Source organism: Palaemon carinicauda, chromosome 22, assembly GCF_036898095.1.
Source record: "Palaemon carinicauda isolate YSFRI2023 chromosome 22, ASM3689809v2, whole genome shotgun sequence".
Taxonomy (NCBI): Eukaryota; Metazoa; Arthropoda; class Malacostraca; order Decapoda; family Palaemonidae; genus Palaemon; species Palaemon carinicauda.
Genome location: NC_090746.1, coordinates 12,408,959 through 12,416,458, shown reverse-complemented (window position 1 = coordinate 12,416,458; position 7,500 = coordinate 12,408,959). Strand labels below are relative to the sequence as shown.

Here is a 7,500-nt window from a genome sequence, read left to right as displayed (position 1 = left end):
AGGGACGATAAAAATACATTTCGAAGCATGTATTGTTCGGGTGTTATCTAAATTCCTATTCCTGGGTATATCATTAAATTTCTAACTTTTAGGAGTTTGGTATCTTTTCTGTTAAGCTCTGTTAAGCACTTTATTCATCAACATTGATGCCAGCAATGATAGACTCTTTGAAAAGGGATGCGTCATATTCATTAATGACGTCTCAATAGTTCTCTACAAAAATCAGTCTCGCAATTTACAACGAACAGCAAAATTATGAATCTTCAATTCATTCATATCGCAACACATAACAGCAGCCGAGTTCATCAGGAAGCCGCGAATGATGGAATACAAAATTTGAAAGTTGAAATAACATCTAAATTGTAATGGTTGGCGTAGTTAGGTAATCCTTTCTCCAATGCATTCCCTGAAGACATATATTCCCTGTTCATCCAGATTTACAAAAGACACCTTAGTGAGAAATATTCTCTTGTAAAACAAGTAAATCCTCAACATTTTTTCAGTTGAAGAGACCGAAAATGACTTTCAATTATTGTTGTGAATAACACCTTTCCACTCCTGTTTTCGTTACACATCTCTCTCTCTCTCTCTCTCTCTCTCTCTCTCTCTCTCTCTCTCTCTCTCTCTCTCTCTCTCTCTCTCTCTCTCTCACTGATTAATTTTGCAACTGTCCTCGTTTATTTCAATACAAAACACTTTCATATATATTTTTCTTTATTTCCAACTGATAGATTTCATATGAACTGGGTTATTTTGATCTATATATCTATTGCATTTATCCCAAAAGCGAGCAAAGATAGAAGTCAGTGTATTTCCTTCTGAACATAAGGGAACTTTCGAGCACCTCTGAAATCGCTTAATTGTCAGTTAAAAAGGAAAAAAAAAAGAGCAGCATCCGTTTTAAATAGGGATCTCCTTATTAACAATGGCATAACGCCATCCTGTTAAACGGGGAACATAAAAGCCAAAAAAGTGTCACAGTAATGAATATATAAACCACATTGCCATTGTTTCTTTTATTGTATTTTTAGCCACTGAGGGTGAACGCTTTGTGCGCAAACAAAATACAGCTATATTTGGGAAAAATAGAGTTCATAGAAATGCCAACTGTGAATAACATTCAATTATATATATATATATATATATATATATATATATATATATATATATATATATATATATATACATATATATATATATATATATATATATATATATGTATGTATATATAGATATATATATATATATACATATATATATATATATATATATATATATATATATATACGCTATGTATCTAATCTCAATCTTTCTATTATTCCTTACACACAAACAAACACACATACATATATTATATATATACATATATATACACACATATATACAGATATATATACAACACACACACACACACACATATATATATATATATATATATATATATATATATATATATAAACAACAAATGCAGCAGTTTCTAGTCTACTACATGACAAAGGCCTCGGACATATCCCTAGTCAAGAAATGGGTTTGGCTATTTTTCTCACCCCGTTGGCCACTGCGGATTGGCGATGGTGGGAGACGTGAATCTGGCCGCTCATAGTAAACCATCCTAGTATGAGGGACCCTGGCTAGTACAGCTTTGCAGATCAATGTAATACACAAACTCTTTCACCACGTTAAGGTATCCCCACTCAGAGAGGGTATATATATATATATATATATATATATATATATATATATATATATATATATATATATATATATATATACATATATATATATATATATATATATAAATCTGATATATAGGCCTAAACACTTTTCTAATCAACAAATGCTCCATTCTCCCAACGTGACCAAACCACCTTCAAATACGGCGATCCACATTTGGATCTTTACTAACCACTCTGCTCCATAATAATTTCTCTACATTTCGCGGCTTTCCGAATCCCGTTTCACAAATAGAACACAAAGTGTTCAACTCAAAAGATTTGATATGATATTTTTAATGAGATTCATATAAAAAATTCCCAGTAAATTCAAAGTGCCATATGTAGATGAGATCATGGTGAGGGGTAAATGGAGATGGTTTGGGCATGTTCTTCGCACTCCCCAAGAGAGATTAGGTAACCAAATTTTCAGCTGGGCTCCACAAGGTACTAGAAGAGTTTGAAGACCCAGGCCTACATGATTGAAGACTATGAGGCGGGAAGTAGATGATGATGAAAGGCGAAGTGTTAATCTAAAAGCTCAAGATAGAGACAACAGGCGAAATCTAACCAAGGCCCATTGCGTCAATGGGTGTAGGAGATGATGATGATGATGATGATATATATATATATATATATATATATATATATATATATATATATATATATACAGTATATATATATATATACATATATATATATATATATATATATATTATATAATTACAGTATATATACATATATATATATATATATATTACAGTATATATATACATATATAAATATATATATATATATATATACAATTACAGTATATATATATATATATATATATATATATATATATATATATATATATATATATATATATTGAAAATAAACAAAGAATTTAAAGAAAAGGAACACGGCAAAGGACATTATGTTAATTACAGAGCGAGAAATTTTTAACCGCCTCATTTGCTTTGAGGCGATAACTAGATTGCCATAATGAGTCAATCAGAAGGCCTTTGATATCCCAGACAAGGATATGAGTCCTCAATGAAGGGAAAGGTAACAATGAGCACCTTTTCCCGAGCGTCATTAATGACAGGATTCCTCTAGAATACCAATAAGCTAGTTGTTAAAGCAAGGAGCGATCACGGTTAACGCTAATAGCTTCTAATAATTTCAGCGTCGATATTAACCTATTAGTTTTGGAAGAAAGCACCAGGAGCTGTGATCTGAATGTATGAATGTACCTTAAGTTACGGGATCATTCAATGAATGAACATTGAATGCTGCTATTTCTGTTGAAACAGTTTTTAGGTATAAAGTATGAGAGTATGACTGTCTCTGTATACACAATTGCATAGATATATTCTAGGAAAAAACACCCACAAATATCAAACTATTATTATTATAATTATCATTATTATTATTATTATTATTATTATTAGTAGTAGTAGTAGTAGTAGTCTTAAAAGCGAATCTAAAACCATAGTTGGAAAAGCAAGATGCTATAAGCCGAAGGGTTCCAACATGGAAAATTAGCCCAGTGAGGAATGGAAACAAAGAAATAAATAAACTGCAAGAGAAGTAACAAAGAATCAAAATTGAATATTCTAAGAACAGTAATCACATTAGATTATATCTTTCATATATAAACTATAAGAATTTGATAATAAACAAGTGGAGATATAAGATGGAATAGTGAGCCCGAGTGCACCCTCAAGCAAGAGAACTCTAACCAAAGAACAGTGGAAGACCATGGCACAGAGGCTATGGCACTACCCAGACTACAGTAGTGAACAATGGTTTGATTTGGAGTGTCCTTCTGGTAGAAGACATGCGTCTCATAACTAAAGAGTCTCTTCTACCCTTACCAAGAAGAAAGTAGCCACTGAATAACCTTGATCGAAGAACTGTTGGGTAATCTCAGTGTTGTCAGGTGTATGAGGACAGGGGAGAAATGTGGAAAGAATACGCCAGACTATTCGGTGTATGTGTATCGATATTGTCATCCTAAAATGTAGGTCGTAAAGATGGCTTTTTTTTTTCTACTGGAGTGCCATAGACATTGTACATTGATCTTCCACTGTCATGGGGTAGACTTCACTTGCTTGAGGGTACACTCGGGCACGCTATTCTATTTTGTTTCTTTTCCTCTTGTTTTTATGAAGTCTTTATAGTTGATATATGATAGATTTAATTTAACGTTGTTAATTATCTTGAAATATTTTGTTTGGGTTGTTATTACATCTCATGCAGTTTCTTTCTTTCCTTGTTTCCTTTCCTCACTGTGCTATTCTTCCCTGTTAGAGCACTTGGGCTTATAGCATCATTCTTTTCCAACTAGGATTGTAGCTTAGCTAGTAATAATAATAATGTGAATATATTTGTAGTACATATGTAAAGCGAAGCAATGAAGCTCCGTAGATATGTGAGAGAGGAACACCGCCACACAATTATGAAACTCGATACGATTAATTTAAGGATGTAGAAGGTGGCCAGGGGTGATCACAGAATTCCCTTTCTCTTCGGAAATCTTTATCGATGTTCATTTGAGGATACTTATTGATTAGTGATAATTAACTCTTCATAGATGTAAATGATGGAAGGGTGCATTTTAAAACAACAGCGTTCATGTTACATAGAGACTATTTGGAGGAGTCATGAGATGTTTTTAAGTCATTTCCATAATGGGATAACATCCCTTCAAGCAACCCTTAGTTCTTATCGGTATTTATTTTACTCTGGTAAATGCCTATATACAGACAGATGTACTTACTTAGTATTGGAGCCCCTGGGCTTATAGCATCCAGCTTTTCCAATTAAGGTTGTACCTAAGCTAGTAATAATAATAATAATAATAATAATTAGAATGCTCGGCTTTGCCTAGGTAAAAGGTAGTTATGAAAACAGTTGCAACTAGAGGGGCACTTAGTAAAGCGCAGACCTCCGCCGCGGCTGCTATTTCTCAACCTTTTGCTCACCCCTTGACATTTGATGTTAACATGCATTGATTGGTTTTCACACACTCAAAAATGAATTAAGTTTGAAGTCTTTGTGACTACAATGTCCAAACTTATGGCTAATTATGTGAATTGGACATTTTGCTTGACCATGCCCTCAACCTTTGACCTTCCAAAATTTAATGGTTTACAGCCTTTTACATAACAGTTATTTGCTGCAAGTTTCATTACTCTACGATTAAAATTGTTGCCAGGATGCTGTTCACAAAAATAACAAACACAGACACAAGCCGGGGGTCAAACATAACCTCCTTCCAACTTCGTTAACGGAAGATGAAATTCTATAGGTTTGCTAACAAACCGCTATTGAACTCAAGCGTGAGTAAGAAAGGGAGTATTTTTGCACAAAGCCTGTAGAAGTCCAGCACCTAATACACTGAGCTACAGATAAACTTAGTATGAATAATTTATTTATAGTAAAAATCGTGTAAATGATGTATAGCTAATGTCTATTTGCTGAGGATATTGAAGAGCTAATTGTCCGTGACCGACTTAAAATCATACCTTGAGTTATTATAAGGTTTAATTTCATCCCCCATAATTAGCACCATGCACTATTTTTAGCTACATGTCTGAGGTTTAGCCAGTTTTCATCATCACGCTGGCCAGTTCGGTTTGGTGATGGTGAAAGACTTTTGTCTGATTGCTCCCAGCAAACGGTCTTAGTAGGGGTGGCCCTGACTAGTACAGCTTTGCTGATCGTGCCAATACACAAACCCTTTCACCACGTTAAAGTGCGTATGTATATATATATATATATATATATATATATATATATATATATATATATATACATATATATATATATATATATATATATATACATATTTCATCATCCCCTACGCCTATTGACGCAAAGGGACTTATTTAGATTTCGCCAGTCTTCTCCATCTTGAGCTTTCAATTTTATACTTCTCCATTCATCATCTATTACTTCACGCTTCATAGTCCTCAGTCATGTAGGCCTGGGTCTTCCAACTCTTCTAGTGCCTTGTGGAGCCCAGTTGAAAGTTTGGTGAACTGATCTCTCTTGGGGAGTGCGAAGAGCAAGCTCAACCCATCTCCATCTACCCCTTATCATGATCTCATCCACATATGGCACTCAAGTAATCTCTCTTATAATTTCATTTTTAATCATGTCCTGCCATTTAAACTCCCAATTAAAATTTCAAATTTTTAAAAGTATTTCTAAATGAGGAGACAGTTTGATTTATTTCGAGTTAAACTTTGAGCACAACTCATCTATTAATAGTCATCAAGGACCGCGGGGTGAATTGTAAGAAGCCTTTTCCGACAGAAACAGTTCCTTAGGACAAAGAATCCTAAAAGTGCAAAAGATTCGTACAATACAAGTTGGTCAGAAAATATCTTTCAAGGGCAGGTCTGGAGGTCTTCGGTTTTGACCTTCTAGTTTTCCTGGATTTGACCTTTTTTAGTTTGATAATCATTATAATAAAATTTTAGTCTGGGAGGCGACGAATTACTAATTGTAATGTCGATGGTACAAACAAACTATTTATATATATATATATATATATATATATATATATATATATATATATGTACATATATATATAAATATATATATATATATATATATATATATATATATATATACATATATATATACACAGGATATACATATATATGTATATATATATATATATATATATATATATATATATATATATATATATATATATATTTACAGAACGTATAGATAGAAATATGATTTTTTTAGTAATACTCATACGTAGATGAATGGGTACAAAAGTAGGTGGGGCATTTGAAAATTCCTGTACTAAAACTTCGTCTGCACAATGTCCTTATAATCAAAGACATCTAAAGATAAGATAAGAGAAGACATATGAAAAGGACTTACCTTCTCCGGCTCTGGATTGGCTCAGTTCTTTGAATAAACCTTATTTCAAGTTGCAATGGGCTTGTGTGCTGCAACCGGGCTCGCCCGTCTAACCAAAGTTCGAAGTAACTCTACTGTGATTTTTAAGGAGCGACTTTGCCAGTTAATACTCAACACGGCAACGAACAGTGTTTTTTTGAACTGTAGGGAAGGAAACGTGAATAAAGGAATGTTTGAAAGTGAGGAAAAATAACCAGGTTATTATTCCGAATGAATTAAAATAAATAAAAATGTAAATCACACATATTTTCTATTTAGATTGCTCGGAGGTATATAGACACACACACACACATCGAAAACAAGAAAGAAATCTCATGTGAAAGCACAGAAAGAAGGTGAGTTAGCAGTAAAGATGAAACTAGATTTACATCTCTGCTCTTCCAAAAGAGTTCAACGTAGCGGGACTACAACTGCAACACCTACGCCGCTCGGCTGCCCGAGCTACACTGAAAAGCTCCTCTTTGGCGAGCTCAGGTATCTGGATGTGCCACCGCTGCTGCCAAGCGCGACTGGACGGACGACCACTTGGCTCTGACTACTGAAGGATTTCCAGTTCGAATTTCCGGTCTTCCTGGAAACAATATCACTTTGGGAAGTACTATAATAAGTATACGCTTTTAGGTACTATAGAGAAATATATACAAGTACATTATATATGTTAAAATTCATTTGTGGCTTATTACAATGTGAAGTGTAATATATATATATATATATATATATATATATATATATATATATATATATATATATATATATATACATACAGAGATATACATAGAGAGAGAGAGAGAGAGAGAGAGAGAGAGAGAGAGAGAGAGAGAGAGAGAGAGAGAGAGAGAGAGAGAGAGAGATTGGA

At 33.4% G+C, this 7,500-nt stretch overlaps 1 protein-coding gene across 1 annotated transcript in view; it reads right to left on the bottom strand.

The window, feature by feature from the left end:
• The window catches only part of Gycalpha99B (guanylate cyclase 1 soluble subunit alpha 2), a 361,252-nt gene extending 354,114 nt beyond the window's left edge, over positions 1 to 7,138 (bottom strand). Inside the window, exons 1-2 of the mRNA XM_068345970.1 lie at positions 7,013 to 7,138; positions 6,606 to 6,785 (exon numbers count right to left, since the gene is read on the bottom strand). The gene's annotated coding sequence lies outside the window, so the exon portion shown is untranslated. The remainder of the gene's footprint in view (positions 1 to 6,605; positions 6,786 to 7,012) is intronic.
• Positions 7,139 to 7,500: the final 362 nt, after the last annotated feature.